This window comes from Leuresthes tenuis, unplaced genomic scaffold, assembly GCF_036924035.1.
Source record: "Leuresthes tenuis unplaced genomic scaffold, fLeuTen1.0.hap1 SCAF_3, whole genome shotgun sequence".
Classification (NCBI taxonomy): domain Eukaryota; kingdom Metazoa; phylum Chordata; class Actinopteri; order Atheriniformes; family Atherinopsidae; genus Leuresthes; species Leuresthes tenuis.
The window spans coordinates 4,124,436-4,141,457 of NW_027325357.1; positions in this window are offsets into that span (position 1 = coordinate 4,124,436).

Consider the following 17,022-nt stretch of genomic DNA (forward strand, 5'->3'; position numbering starts at 1 on the left):
ACTCCACAGTGAGTGTTTTATTTGATATATGCACAAAAACACACACATACAAAAGAAAAGGTGAAACAATATTTTGCTATTATGTCTGTATTGATGCAAGTCAATAACTATTTTAGCACAAAATGTGTCAGTATAATTAAATGATGTTTGGTAAAAAATGGGCCTTGGGTGCTTCACTCCTAAATACCAGTAAATAGTTAATGTTAATTAACTAAAAAAGCATTTCACCATTTTAACCTCTGAACTAAATTCACAATCTTTATGTTACATAGAGTTATGAAGAACAAGAATATAGACCCAACGGACATTTGCACAGTTGCTCGTATCTTATCATGCTGTCATTTCAGTAAACTCGACTGCGATGTCTTCAGTGCACAACCTACTTTATATGATCGAGTTAAACAGACAACATAATGGCATTCTTATCACGGAAATTCTCCTCCTTTTAAATCAGATACAACATTAATGGATCTGAATGATAATGAGCTGCAACGCTCAAATCAGTTTATTGTACATCTACCCTTTATCAGATGAAATATCTTTTAAAAACCCCGCTTTGGTGCTCAGGAGTAATGAGTCAGCACCGTGCTCCACTGCAAGATAGTCAGCGGGTCCTGCTCATTAAAGCGCATCGAAATAAACATTTTAGCGTTCAGTCTGCAGCCCGCCTTCCTCGTGCTTCTTGTCTTACTATCTGTTACTATCTGTTACTCCTTCCTTTTACTAGCCGATTAAAGCAGATTAGCCAGTCGAGTGCCAGTGACAGACACCTCAGTCTCATGTGAGGTAACTTCAGCAAGAGACAAAGATAACAGAGCAGCAGCTGTGTGGAAAAACTGTGGCGTGGCAGCTCGACCACAGATACAGTCTTGTTTAGTTCATGACACAGGTTAGGACAGAGTCTGCAAAAGCACAGCTGTTGGTTTCTAAAGCCTAATTTAAAGTTAAACTGACCTGACAGGAGCTTTCCTCTGGTTTTCCTTCAGATTCAGCTGGCAGGCTTCACTGTTTTCAACGCCTCTTTACTTCTCATCTGAAACCTGCTTTCTGTTTCTGGACACCTCGATGTCTGCTGTGGGAATGTTGCTGCATTGCTCTGCTTTATGTTCGTCAGTCAGCGCTGCCTCATTCAGTTCAAAGTTAACAGAAAATTTCAACGGTGTTCGTGAACGTACTCATTTTAACACGTTCATTCTTAACACTGGTCGTTGAAAACCAATGCTAGCTTCACGCTCCGTAGTTTTAACATCTGTGGTCTTTAGCGTTCCATGTTTCTCTCATTTGTTCACCGTTAGCATCTGAGCTCAGAGGTCCACACCCTGAGCTTGAACTTATTAGTAGTCAGGTGCTCTGTTTTTGTTTTTTCATGACGGTTAGCGCTCAGTTTGGTGCACCAGATGTTGGCAGTTGGTAGTTGGGCAGCAGTGGTGAGAGTGGGTCGTCCAATAACCCAAAGGTTGGTGGTTCAATTCCCACTCTCACTGTTCAAAGGTTAGTGAACTGACAGCTGGAGGGGTATCAGTTCACCTCCTTACCACGAACGAGGTGCACTTGAGCAAGGCACCATACCCCCATGCTCCCCAGGCGCTGTGAATGGCTGCCCACCGCTCCAGTGTACGGCATCTGTCTCCATGAGTGTGTGACCCTGTGCATGTGCATGTGCGTGTGTGTGTGTCAACCTGGATGGGTTAAATGTGGAGGAGTCATTTTGTGTATTTCCTGTGTCTACATGACAATAAAGTCTACAAAGACAATAAAGAGAAACGATTGGATTTCTTGTAATTGTTTAGAAATGTATTGGATGCAGGTTGTGTGCTGTGTTTGTTTCTAGGAATGAATCCTTTCATATTGCTTCATGTGTTCATTTAGTTGGACTATGGTCTGATTCTTCTTATCAGTGGTCAAACAAAATCTAAAACCTTAATGATAATTTGGAAAAAAATGTTAATTTCTGATTGAAAATAAGACAACGTTGATATAACTGACACAATTAGAGAAATATATGAAGTATGCACAGGTAAAATGAATGATGAATAATGACTTATAGTGGGTAAAACACTGGAAGGAGACCTATTTATAGATTTTTTGTCAGCCCAAACGTCAGAGTAAATCTTAACTAAGTAAAAGCAATTAGCAGCTTATGGTTAAAGAAAAAAAGTATCCTGTCATTCGCTGTAGTTTTCATTTGCCCTCGTGTAAGTAATAGAAAGCTTCATGTAAAGACTGGTCACTGTTTAATTTCTCTCTGAGATATCACTAGAATGTGTTGATAGATTGTACAAAATTGGAATTAGAGTAAAAATGTAAGAGGGAAACTAAATTATAAAGACGAATGACGAAAAGTCAGCAACACCGCAGGTGAAAGAGAAACTGGCAGATTAAGAAGAGAGAGGATATAGAAAACTGCTGTGGAAATTTGGTTAATGCTGTGTGCAGACTAAAGCTGATGAGTTTGGCACTAAAAAGCTATGAAGCTGGCAAGCAACAAGAATTATTTGCCAAAAAACTATATCCTCAGTATTACTGTTTAGTGTTATTATCAAAACAGAAACACACCAGCCACTGAAATACCTGCTATTGGTTCATTAAAGAATCACATTGAAAGGTCAAAGTGGATAGTTTTATCTATATTTATGGGAATATGTTTTTTTAAATGTGTAGACTTTAAAGTCACATTAACACATAGTTTCAGCATTGTTGGCGAAGGCTTTGATGCAGCTTAAACTTAAATGCATCACACTGAGACTGGGTCAGTGTTCAGTTTCCAGAATGTGCTGAAACGAGCGTGATTACGTCCATCAGCTCTGAGAAAATGAACGGAGTTACAGAGAATATCATCAGAGTGGTGACTTAAAGAGAAAACAGAGAGTGATGTTATACAAAATGATCAGTGAGCCTCTCTTCAGGCTGCAGAGAAACTGCAGAGTTAACTATCTATCCATCCATCTTTTACACCCATGTAATCTAATTCAGGGTTGTGGGGGGCTGGAGCATATCCCAGCTGCCGTTGGGTGAGAGGTGGGGTGCAGCCTGGATAGGGCCAAGTCTTTCACAGGGCCACACAGTGACAGATAAACATCCATGTGGACTCACTCCTGGGGTCAATTTAGAATCAAGAAGCATGTTTTTGGACTGTGGGAAGCATCTGGAGTATTGAAGGAGAAGATGCTAACTCTACACAGACGGCCCCACTCGGGATTCAATCTAACCTCCACACCACTGTGCAGCCCCAGAGTTCCAGAGCCTGGCTAAGTGGACAAAACGTTTGCTGTCTGGACGGACCACCAGAGGGTCTGGTTTTAAAGGCCTTGTAACTTTGTCAGTTTTGTGCTGTGGCACCAACCCAACCCGCCAGATGTGCTGTTACACAGAACAACTCAACACGCCAGATGTGCCGTTACACAGCACCATCCAACACGCCAGATGTGCCGTTACACAGCACCATCCAACACGCCAGATGTGCCGTTACACAGAACAACCCAACCCGCCAGATGTGCCGTTACACAGAACAACCCAACACGCCAGATGTGCCGTTACACAGCACCATCCAACACGCCAGATGTGCCGTTACACAGCACCAACCGAACCTGCCAGATGTGCAGTTACACAGCACCATCCAACACGCCAGATGTGCTGTTTCTTATAAAGTTCATCTTTACTCAAATTTAACAAAAGCTTGCTTTCATTTTGTTTGGCCAGTTAAAGTTAATTAGTCTTACTCAGCCATGAGTATTATTCATTAGACTCAGTCCATTCCTTTGTGTTTCTGGAGTATATGACTCTCCCTGTGTGTATTCGGCGCGTGCATGTGTGTGTGCTCAGGAGTGCTGCAGTGTGTGACAGACAGCTCAACATTATCTCTGCTGCACACACCACTCTCCTCCTCTCATGACCCATTCAGCTTCTTTCGGTGCATATGAACACGCATGAATCTGTGTCACTCAGGGAGTTTGAGTGGTCAAGTGATGATGGCGTGTTTGTTTTAGAGCTATTTGCATGCCATGTCTGATGTTTCCATCAGAGTAATACTAAGTAGCATTGTGACTGTGGAAAAAACATCAGAGGGAAGCACGAGTGTCAGCAGTCAAATTATTATTCTGAGCAAAGACAGCCTTATTGTCAACTCATCATTAGTTTAAAGATTTCTAAGAAAGCAGTGCACGACACTCAAAAGCTGGAAACACATCGGTGCTGCAGTCATATGACGCCTCTTGCATCAAATGTAAAGTTGTGCTGCAGCCCACACCTGACCACACAGATTGTGGGCTGTGGTGACTTTAAGATAAGTTCCTGACCTTAATTGTACATATTTTTTTTTAACAGTGGTGTTTCATCTTCAAAGTTGTACGGCTACCTTTTACCAGGGCCTTAACTCGTTCCTTTTCTAGGTACAACAGTGAAGCGTAATGGTTACACAGAATCGGTCTGCGTAGTATAGTCTGTGTTGACACATTTTAAGGATTCGAGTAAAAATCCACAATCTAGTGTTTTCTCACACTGCTGTGACGTCTTTGAACTTTGTTCTGAAATCTTCCCTGAATCTGCCTCCAGCTTTTGTCACTGAGACAAAAAAACTGCACATACACAGAAATCGTTGAGTGAAAAACACAAGACTTAAAGATTTAAAAGAGGGCTGTTTAGTTAAGGTCTTACAGGACTCCTTTGGTTCTAAGATGCAATGCCTCGGGAGAACATTTGGAAACATTTCACAGTTATAGCTGCAGTGTAGCATGTTTAAGGGCCTGTTTATGGCTGCATGTAGATATCCATCTGCATCACTCTCAGCCCCCACAGAAGGCTTTTCGCTCGATCTGATCCACTGTCATCTACATTTGGATCGAGTTATCTCGGGGTCTTAATTCGATCGTGAGTAACCCGATCCAATTCGATTTCTTGTCAGATTAAGGTGTCTCCATGAACTGAATAACTCAGTCTTATTGTATATTAGCTATTAATCCAATCCGATGGCGCGCATGTAACCATACTGACTCTTTATATCTTTATACACTCGGAATTTGATCTCTTCCACAGCAGAGGAAACTTAAAAGCTCCAACAACAGGAAGGACAAAACCAAGAGCAGCCCACTGCTCAGATTGTTCCACATATTTCTAAACTACACCTAAGTGGCAGCTAAACGATAGAACTTGAAGGTGTGCGTTTACGAAGCCCCAGAGCTTGGTAGCAGAAGTCAATTCAAAGCAAAGAATGACACACAACCAACAATACAGTCGATCCAGCCCACAGTAAAACATGTTGAAGGGAATATTCAAATTAAGGCAGATTTTCAGAGATTTCTCACATTATTTCAACATATTTCCAAAGTGTGGGGTTCTCTATATACTTCCCCTTATCTTGGATCCTTATTTCTTTCCAACTCCTTTCTGTCCTTATTTTAGTTTCTGTCTTTACAACCTGCTCACCTCGAGGTTTCACTACCCCCCATATATCCCACATACCCTCAGTGGAAGTTTAAGCTTTACTGAGCAGAGGAAAACTCAGCAATTTCTGGAACATGGCCTGGATTTTAAATCCTGCGTATTTTCTTATTTCTCCCAGATTTGCTCGTGTGTGACTCTGAAGGAGGCAGAAACTCTTCAGAAATGTTCTCAGGGAATACATTTTGCTGCATGTGTTTGTGTATGTAACCCAGAAGATTTTAGAGAGCACAGTCGAGGGAAAGTGTGTGCTCTGCAGTTCTCACAATCATTTGTCCTCCTCCCTCATCCCCCCTCTTCTTCTTCTTCTTCTTCTTCTTCACTTTACTTTCCCTTCACATAGAATGTTCTATTCCTGTCTTCTTTTTGTGCTTCTGTTCCTCTCATTGTAAAATAAAATCCTGTTTTTTTTTTAATGTGTGTGAATGCACGTGTGCTTATGATGAATAGTTTCTCCTTTTTAGCAATGCAATGTAGAGTTAGACTCTTGCACGTGTAAATGTAGTTATGATTTGATTAATCAGTGCAAAAAATGCTTTATAACAGCCAAGTAAAAAGTACAGCTACAATCAGTACTATGGAATCTAATTAGTTCCTCTACTGAAAAAGCATTGGTATTAAACCAATGTCTCTAGATCCAAATAAGATAAAAACACATTATTAACCCACACGCTACTCCTGTATGGAGATGTTTAGGGGAACGTTTTGGGGGATGTGCACACTTTGGCCACATTCTTCCCACAACAAAAGCTCTAAAGTTGACCCAGTGTGTCCCTCTTACTGCAGGTCAGTCTAGCAAAAGGTAATAAACAAGCTCTTTCTTGCTGGAGAAAACATGAGCAGCAGAGACTAAAGAGAAAACAGAACAATGTTAACAACCGGTGCATATTATGTCACACATGTAAGGGTTGACAGGAAGTCTTGATCTGCCTCTTTCAGGTACAATATGTTTTCTAAAAAACCCTTTCTCAGTTATATCTGTTCGTTTGACATTTGAAATCTATGCCTCCAGCCAAAGACAGAAAATGTGAGTGGAGTTATGTGAACCTTTTCTTCTACAATATATTGTGAGTCACCTGTGAAGTCATGACTGTTTTTTTTTTTTTACCATTTTATTATCAAGACTTGGTCTCTTGTTTGCTTTTGAGCTTTTTCAGTCATCTTTCCACTTTCTTCTTAAATGTAAGACACGCACAGATGTCAGACCTGTCACATATGCATTATCTGGTATGATTCACATTTTATTGTTCCATTAATGAAGGCCAGCTATCCTGGCGCATATGCAGAAAAAGAGCCACAAACCATGATACTACCACCATCATGTGTAACAGATGAGTCGGGGTTCTTATGCTGGAATGGTTCTCATTCAAACCAGTAATCTCTACAAAGTGGTTTAACAGCTTTCTGGCTCATCTAAATTAATGATCTTGAATGGTCTTTTGCAGAGCAGCAGCAGCATAAGTCTCCTAATGGTGGACATTAAAATAAAGTGAGAGCTTAAGATGCTGAGAAGTTTCTGTGAGACCTTGCAGGCTATTATACACATTGCTATAGGAATGATCTTTGCATATCATCTTCTCCTGTAAAACGATGGTCTTAAATTTCCCAAAATCCCTCTGTTTTGCAGAGGAAAAGCTTTCCTTTTCTTTTTGGCATGAAGCAGTAGTGATCATGTAAATATGCACCAATACCCCTCACATTACATAACATTGAGTTATTTTAATGAATGTTAATGTATCAGTGTTTAGAAGGGTGCTCTTTATCTACCATTAAGCTGTGGGAAAATGTGATAATTTGGGTTCTGTTTATGCAGAAATATGCAAAATTCAAACTTTAGAGTGTCACTGTAAGTTTTTTAAGTAATCAGAGTCATCAATCACTTTCTCATCAAGATGTTCACCAAAAATAAGCTGCTTGACATGAATTAGCTCCTCAGATTTTCCTTTTTGCATCATATAGAGATCGACTGCAGGAACCATCATACTCATTTATCCAGGATGTCAAGAAACACTTTAGCCTGTCAGTTCATCACTTCACTCCATTTTGCAGTACGTTATAATTTAGGACTTTGACACAATCCTACTTTGTAGACTTCAGTCTTTGTTTGACAAGGAGAGAGAAAAACAAAGCCTCGGAACTGAGTAGGAGAGGCTGATGGACAAGAACGGGAGGAAACAAGAATTTAGATTCAATAAAGGGACACAAACCTCTGTCAATCCTTATGTAATGATGCCTTTTAGGTTAGGAAAATAGCTGAGGAAAGTGGGTAACATAGAACACAAAGGGTAGAATGAATTTTGATGCCTTGGTTTAGGCTAGCAACACTTGAATTGGATGTTTGTCACCCAAACACTGACATGGTCATTTTACATTTCTGCAAAACAGACGCATACAATCTTAACATACTCCTGAGGCTGCTGGCTTTTTGAAGGACTTGAATAAAGGTAACCAATCATTTAGTTTTTTACAGTGTGTACATTGTAAAAGCCAATTAGCTTCCCACAATAGCACAATGTAATGTTACGGCCTCCCAGCAGAAAGCAGCCAGTTCACATATCGAGTCCACTGAGCGGAACAAACACAAGGGAACATTTCGCGTTAGCATTTCATTGAAAATCAGTCGGCTTGTTAGCTGAGAAGGAAGCTAGCAGAGAACAGAAGGAAGCTAGCGGAGAACAGAAGGAAGCTAGCGGAGAACAGAAGGAAGCTAGCGGAGAACAGAGGGAAGCTAACAGAGAACAGAGGGAAGCTAGCAGAGAATAGGAGGAAGCTAGCAGAGAATAGAAGGAAGCTAGCAGAGAACAGAAGGAAGCTAGCAGAGAACAGAAGGACGCTGAGGCTTGGGCTGGGCGATAGAGACTTTTAAATGGTATTATTGCAAAAAGTATTTCTTATATGGTTACTTGATTATTATTCAATGGAATAATTGATAGAATACTCAACTGTCCAAATAATAATTTGTTTTGCCCTATCAAGGAGCAGTTGATTGAGCTTTCCAAAGCCCAAGTAATGCCTGGAATAAGACCCCAAATGGAGAGGAGTTGAAGAGATGGGGGCAGGGAAGATGGGGGAAGGGAGGAGGAGCTTTCAGTAATTTCTCCCCTTGACTTGTCATGAGAAATACTCTACAAATAGATACTGCTAACAGAGAAGATTGCGGTGCTTGTTAAGGGCAGGTGGTATGGTCATGGAAATGTAACTTAATTTTGAGCTATTGCCTGATGTTATCTGTTCATGTTGTCTACCAGGGGAGTTCACCTGTGTTACCTGCTGATGCTGCATGCGCACTCATGAGCTTGGTTGTTGCTAAGCTAAATAAATAATGCCCCACTTTCATTGACAGTGATCTCTAAAGATTTCTACAGAAACTCCCTCTTCAACCTCTACTATTCAACTTTTTTTTTTTTTTAAAACACATCAATTGAGTTTTATTCTATTTTAATAACTTTCAATCACGGTAACATATTTTTGATGTTTATTAACACAGAAGTAATATGATATCCCTTCTGGGATTAATAAAGTTTTATTGGACTGAATTGAGTTGGAAAATAAATTGACATTAAGTGGTCTGTAAGCTGCAGACTGACTGCTCCATCCTCTGTGTGATTGTTTCAGTACAAAAACGTCTCCACAGTTTGCAGAAACATAATTTGCCAACATGTTATTCGACTTACTGAGGTACTGTTTGTCATACTGTGATGGTACATATTTTGGGAGTAAAGGAAAGTTAATATTTTCTACCACTGAATTTAAAAATCCCTTTACACTTTGTGATGAATGACTTAAATATTTTAAATGGTTCCAGGATTAACTAAATCTGCTGCTCAGCACATTTAAGAAAGCGGGATTCACTTTATCCCCTTACCCCAGTTGCTTCTGCTTGGTTGTCTAATCAAGAAAAACTGCTGGCTATTAGATGTCCTCATTTATCTCCTTATACACACACAAACTCTGCTACAAGTCTTGTCCAAGTCGCTGAAGTTACATTTTCTGCTGTTTTCAACTCTCTGAGGAATGGCTCCTCCATTTCCAAGCGTCTGCGTGCAATGTCTCAAGTTGGCACCGGTGATTGGCATTGTCCTCACCCAGCCAAATAACCTGCCAGTCTGAAATCAACCAGTCAGTCAACCCTCCATCCAAGGCAAGGAGTGAAACAGCTTGGGTGAATTCAGAGCAAAGTCAACACCAAAATAGGTCATGAGTTTGTTTCTGCTGGGTTGCCAACGTGACACAAGCCTGCTTTGATGAGGCTGCTTCCCTGGGTGTCACACCCAAGTGCTTTGAACCAAATAAAAAGTGAATATGCCATCACATAAGAGACATATTCAAAGTAAATTAGAAGGTGCCCATTGGTCGACTTGCCCAAAGTTAGATAAATAAACTTGCAGAGGACCATAAAGAAAAGTCTTTGTCTTTGTGCGTATGAAAGAAAGAGAGGGGCTTAAATTGGGAAACAGCAATGCTCTTATTTACTTGTCAGAGGAAGAAATGGTTGAAACAACAAAAATAAATGTCAGATTTTTGTACCGCTTTTACTTATAGATACTGACTCCTTCGGGTCAGCCATGTATCACCACTATACTTTATACTTTTTCATATATTGGTCCTTGACTTTACATAAAAATCCTTCTTAAGAAAATACCGTTTTAGGAATAGGGACAGATGAACACACTCCAAACATTGGGACACAGTCAAATTTATCCAAATTGACACTTTTTAGTGGTTTGGGACCTGAGGACACCAAGTGTTGCAGTTTTTCAGAGGAACCTGTGTTCATTTTCGCTGAATACAAGATTTCATCTGCTCAACAGTCCGTGGTTGTTGCTGTCTGATTCCCCTCTTCATGATGCTCCATACATTTTCAGTAGCAGACAGATGTGGACTGCAGGCAGGCCAGCCGAGCACACGCTCTGAATGGAAGAAGCCAGGCTGTTGAAAGTCGTGCAGAATGAGGTCTGAGGTCAGAGAACTGGGCCGTGTTTCTGCACAGAGCTGATATATGGCTTCCTCATTGTGTAATACAGTTTCAGCTTACATTTCTGGATGCGTAGGTGGACTGTGTTGAGTGAAAGTGGTTTTCCTGAGCTCCTCAGATATAGCTCTGTTGATCATGGTGGCGTGATGGTTTCTCATGCAGCACTGCCTGAGGACTCAATGATCCGACAGTGGTTGCCTGTATGCACTGAGATTTCTTCAGACTTCCTGGATCTTTTCAGAACGTCCTGCTCTGTAGTTGCTGAAATATAATATAAACAGGGGGAGGGAAATGGTGTGACCGGCTGTCTTTATTCCTTACCCATTTGCAACTTTCCTTGTGAGGCAGTTGCAATTTCGTAAGATCCATGAGAACCCTTTCAGAATCTAAATTGCGAGGCCTCAAGCTTTGTGTTTTTGGCTGAACTCAGTTGTTTCCAACCAGTCATTGTTCCTTACCGACGGTTGGAGGCAGGTTTAAGTACTGAAGAGTAGTTTTTGCAAAGGAAGACACTGAAAGACATTATTGCTGTTTTTGAGTCTGATTTGTGACAGCAGAAAATATCAATAAAGATCAGTGCAGTGCTGTAAGAGTGGCTGTACATCAGCCATTTTCTTTCATCATGCGTGTCCAAGTTGCTTCTTCCTGCAGGACGAAAGTCCCAAAAAGTGTCACTTAAATGAACAACAATTCACTTTTGATGGATACATGTGAAAATGAGACTGACAAGTACTAAAAGGCAACATTTTCCTTAGTTTGGAATAAAAGTTCTATGTTGCCATTCTTTGTCTCTTTGCTATTTCATTCCAGGACCATCATCATTTACACGATCTATTCTTTATTGGTAGGTTGATTAAGGCAGGATTCACTTGATGTGTTTTAGGCATCTACAGTTTCACTTCTGCTTCGGCAAATTCTGGGTCTGTTGTTTTACTTTTGTAGCATAACTAGTGCCGGAGGGTTGAGAAGTTGACTAATTATCTGTCAGATCTCGTGATTGATTGTCATTACAGATCCAAGTGTCAGGCACGCCCAGCATCATGCCTCACAGCACCGCATCCGTGTGAATCCTGCCTATATGGTTGCTCCTTTAATGCTTTCTTGCATTCTCACAGTTCTGTCACTGGATGAAACATCTTAATTTTCAGTTGGATCTTAAACGCAGCGCTGAAGAACAAAGGTACAGCAGCGCTGAATCTCGAGAGGCCGAGGACTTTTTAACACCTTTGACACACAGCAGCTACCTAAGAATCTAAATCACCTCAGTTTTAATCAGGTATTAAAGGGTGAGTCACCCATGTGTGTGTGTGTCCATGCAGGCATGTGTGTATGTATTCAAAACGTAAGTCATTTGAAGTTGAACTGCAATGATTAATTCCCACCCTCACATGGTGAAACAGTTTCGTAACAAGTTCATGTAGAGTGTCAATGATGCTCACTTTGTCACACACACTCGTCCCACTCACACATATCTTGTTACGAATCTTTCAACACCCTCCTGACATCAGAAAAGTATCCCCTCTAAGTGTTTTAATGAAGCAAAGACAGGTTTGTGTCGTGCTTGTGAGTGTTCGGGATGAGCAGAGGGCAGATCCACTTTGCAGACATCGACGAAAATAGATGAAGTGTGTGAAGTTATTTTTGTGACAGTCTTTTATTGAGAATTTAAAAGCTTTGAGCATAAACAATCATATGAGATGAGCCAAATGCATTCAAATATAAATATACCTTAAATATCTCATTTCCAGCCCACTGCTTGAGTTTCACTGGTGATCAGATCGGATCTGACACGTACCTCCAGCCAAATGTATCCCAATTAAAAAAAAAAATCATTTTGTGAATATCAATTCAAAATATTGGTGCAGAATTATCAGAAAAAATTTCTTTTTTTCTCATTTTTTAAAATTATACCAAAAATTCTGTGATTTTAAGGGATCCTTAACTGTAATAACTTTACATCAACTGCATCCCAGCCAAAAAGAACTCCATCAAAATGAAATATATTAATATAACTGTGTCATGTATATTGTCCTGCAGGCTATTGGGTTCTTTTAAGAAAATCAAATAAGTAAACTAAGAGCCAGGGTGATTGTAAGGTTCTGTGGGGGTTAGTTGGGACTGGGACCCTGCACCGGCCCAGGAGTAGCCTGCTGGGATTGCGGTTATCCATGGATAACCAGGACTTGGAGAGTGCTTTGACCAAGGGGATCTCGCTCCTTGAGGGTAAAACCTTGCTTTGTTTGGGGTGCTGTCTTGTTCCAGCCTGGTGCCCTTTGCTGCATGTCTTCCCCCATCTCTCTGCCCCTTTTCTGTACCTACTTTCAAATAAAAGCCAATAGTGGAAAAGAAGATGAAAAAAAGCTTGCGTTTTTGGTGGAGGAAGTGATGAGAGGCACAGAGAGGTACCAGCATCCATGCTCCTTGAGATGCCAAGTGCTGAAGTCCAAAGGTTGGGCGGCCAAAGTCAATGACAATCCACATCTGTGGAAAAGCTACTGATTGCTGACCGGGTGGGAAAGATCCTCGACACGATACATCCAGGGTCCAGGAACTTTGCTGCACGTCTGATGTCAAAGTTTAAGACAGTTCAGTACATGCATTAAAAACAGGAAACTGTGAACATCATGGCTGGTCTATCTGTACTGTAACGTTTGAGGTTTTCCAAAGTGAAGGATGGCTGTTCATGTTTGCCAAAGCTGGAGAATGAAACAAAACAGTTAATCGATACTTGTGATTGTGGTGGATTTTTGGGTATTAAGAAAATACCTCTGAGCAAACTAAATTCAAAAGGTGAAACAGAGCGGCTGTTGATCAGATGGAAGTCTTATTTCCTTCAGTGATCCAACATGACTGTCACATTTGTTTCATGGTAAAAGAATAGTTTTCACCTTATAATTACAAAATGGATTCTGTTGTTTCATATTTCATTTAAGTTTTGCTTGCAAGAGACAAAGGAAGATATAGTCTTGTCAGTATGTAAAATGCTGTTTGGTTCATGGAGCTGCCACAGTGTAGTTGCTCTGCTTCAATTTCACCTCAACACATAACAGCAGTCAGAAAAAACAGCTGGTTTTAGATTTTTGGATTTGCTGACAAAGCTACTTGGTGAATTGAGTCTATTTCTGTCTTTCTGGCTGCTGCAGAATCTGAGGACCATCTCTCTCCTGCTCAACATGTCTGCCTGTCTGCAGCTGACCTCCTTTTCACGCTGAGTTTAAGTTAACTTTCACCCGAGTTCTTGTTGAGAAGTAATTATGTCTGGTTTTCAGAAAGACTTATAATACAACTAAAACCAGAAAAACGACTGAAGAATTACTGTGAATTCATTCTCGGTCTATCTGTTAGTTTCTGAATGTTAGATGGCCATAAATCTTCATCAAATAGCCATGATCATGTCATACAGGAGGAATGACTTGGTGAAACCTCAGGTGCAGCTTTGTACTGGTTTGGGGAACATCCTGAGGTTACATACATACTGGAGGGCCTATCTGAAAACCACATGCCTTAAAAAGGCTTTTCTGGTAGTTTTATTAGTCAAATGAAACTTTGGTTTCTTCCACATCTAAGCGTGATGAAATGTGAAGCTGTTTTTATTTCCTTTTTTAAACAGGAACATCAGCAGCTGTTATTTTCACAGCCAACATTTTTATGTCTTGAAAATATTCATTATTTGTGCTGTTTTGAATCTGTTGACATATACTTACACTGACTGGATCAGACATCACACACGGCAGCAGACAGCTGACAACAGGGTTGTCATTTGATCAGGGGGTAAAGAAAAAATGCTACGTCCTCTAAAAAAGCTATTGAAATGAAAAATTGTCAGCAAGGGAAACTTTGGCTGTCACATTCTCGTTCTTTACGGCCATAAACCCTTTGATAGAATCAGATGTGGACTGATTCTAAACCTGTCTTGGTCACAAGAAAGGCAGGAACCACTGCTTTAACCAGTCAAATGAAGTCGAGCAAACCAGATAGACTCCGTATCTTTCCACCAGTGAACAAAGCCATGCTGCTAAACCTTAGCTGGCTTTATCATTTAACAAACAACTTTTAACTTTTTAACTGTTGTCCAGTGTTACTCCCTATGTACAGAAACCTGAGATTACTTTCTGTTGTGAATTTGTGCAATATAGGGATCATTAAACTAGGCAGACTGTCATAGATGCCCGTTTTAATAATGCCAAAATTCCACAGATAATCAAATCCTTAAAGATCTCGGAGAGGCAGCTTGCTCGAGACGCTCAGATCCCTCAACAATCATGACAAAGTGATTTTTAACTCCCTGTCAGTGATCAGTTTTGTCACGTGTCATACTTTTCAGAGAATGAAAACTTCTTGGGAGGATCCCACTGCATATATGGATAGTTTCAGGTCAGTGAGTAAAAAGCATGTCCTGAACTCCTGAGGTGAGTTTTCATCCATGCTTCCCTTCTTTTGTGTGTTTCTGAGTGACTGTAAATAGGAGGTATTTACTTTTTTTGTGACCTTGTGTAATTTTGAACATGAGCTAGCTAAGGGGAATTGTGCACATTGCACTTCTACTTGCTAAAAGATTACACAAAAGTGTGTACAAACTGTGTGTGTGTGTGTGTGTGTGTGTGTGTGTGTGTGACCTCTTCTCCAGAGTAAATGATGAGCTTATTATGGAGGGACACGAAACAGAGATTAAACAGCAGATGAGAGCCAGCAGAGACGGGGAAATGAAGGCAAAAAAAGAGGGGGGACAACGAGAGGGAAACTAAAGGAATCAAATGAGATGGAGGTGTTAAGAGAGGAGATTCAGCCTGTTCTCAGATATATTACAAATGACTACATTACATTCAGCTGGCATGTAATGAGTTGGCATCACAGGCAGGTATCACCATTTACATTTACTCATTTAATCATTGCAGGGGCATTCATTCAAGAGACCACAGTTTGTGTCCTGAGTGAGATGTCTGATCTGTTGCCTCATTATCAGCTTCAGTCACTGTTAAAGTTTAAGTTTACTGAAGCAGTTTTGACTTGAGCTTTCAGTTTGGGTTTGGATTAAGTTTGGAAACTACCCAAAAACCTGTTCGTGGAAGTTGTGGTGTCTTTAGGGATTCATAGGGTGGGATTAGACATAAAGAGAGACGTGCATTGCACTGTCTTCCGTTTCATTTAATATTTTTTCCCCCTTCAGGGAAATGACTGACAAAGCAAAGCGCCTGCTGAGAGTTTTTAAGGTTTGATGTGGAGGTGGTGGGGTGGGAAGGTGGGCTGCTGTGCATGAAAAGGAAGAGAAAGGGAAAGGAGGGGGGAGTAGATGTGCAGCCTCTGCCTTTCTCTCCCTCCTCTCTTTTCCCTCCGTGTCTCACTTCTCTCGTCGTTTCGGTCATCAGATCTCTGTGAGCCTAAGGTGGGGGAGGAAAGAGAAGGGGAACGAAGAGAGGACTGAGAAAGAAGAAGAGATGTAGAATGAGCTAGGTGTTTGTTGAACTAAATCTGAGCAGCTCGATGCTGAACTGTAGAAGGAGAAAAAACTTAAGAGGTTGGATTGTTTAAAGAAAGAGGAGGGATTTTGGGAAATACGTGGGAGGAGAGGAACGAGAAACGACTAGGTAGGGTAGCGAAACTTATCAGCATTCTGATCAAAACAGTTGGAAAAGAACAGGAAGTGGCAAAATCCCCATAAAAGCAGAAGAGAAAGGAGGAGAGGAGAGGCAAGAAGTCCAGGTTTGAAGACTCCAACTGTTACCCAGGATGGACAAAGTGGAGCGGATGATGAAGATGGTGAAGAGGATGTCACCAAGGAAGAAGAGGAGAGAGGGGGGAAGAGGAGGACCAGGAGAGCTGGAAAGCCCAGACACTCTGTGTGATGAACTGTGCCGTTTCAGCCTCTGTATTACCGGTGAGAGTCTCCACGAGTGTGTGTGTGAATTTGATTGTTGCTTAGTGAGATGGTGCTTGTGGGATTGTGTGTTAACACGTTTCTGTCAGAGAACTTCAGGAAAGTAACGGTCTGTATGAGTTGCTGAGTTTGTGGGACATGCAGTGGCTTCTTGTTTGGGTTACATTTCAGAAAGTCTGGGTTACATTTTAGAAAGTCTGAGGTTACATTTCAGAAAGTCTGGGTTACATTTTAGAAAGTCTGGGTTACTTTTCAGAATGTCTGGGTTAAATTTTAGAAAGTCTGGGGTTACATTTCAGAAAGTCTGGGTTATATTTCAGAATATCTGGGTTACATTTCAGAAAGTCTGGGTTACATATCTGGGTTAAATTGCAGAAAGTATGGGTTACATTTCAGAATGTTTGGGTTACATTTCAGAAAGTCTTAGTTACATTTCAGAAAGTCTTAGTTACATTTCAGAAAGTCTGGGTTACATGTCTGGGTTAAATTGTAGAAAGTCTGGGTTACCTATCAGAATGTCCATACTTTCGCGGCTGACTCCAGGCCCTGTTTGCCACCTGGACGTATGTGAACTGATGCTGACTTTGTATTTGAACAACGATTACAAACAACATTTTTAGAATAAATGTTAGCCTTTTATAGACTCTCCTCCCTCTAAAAACAACCCAGTGGTTTATTAATACTGGCATTAAACTGTAAATGGACTGTACTTGTGTAGAACTGTTCTAATCGAGTT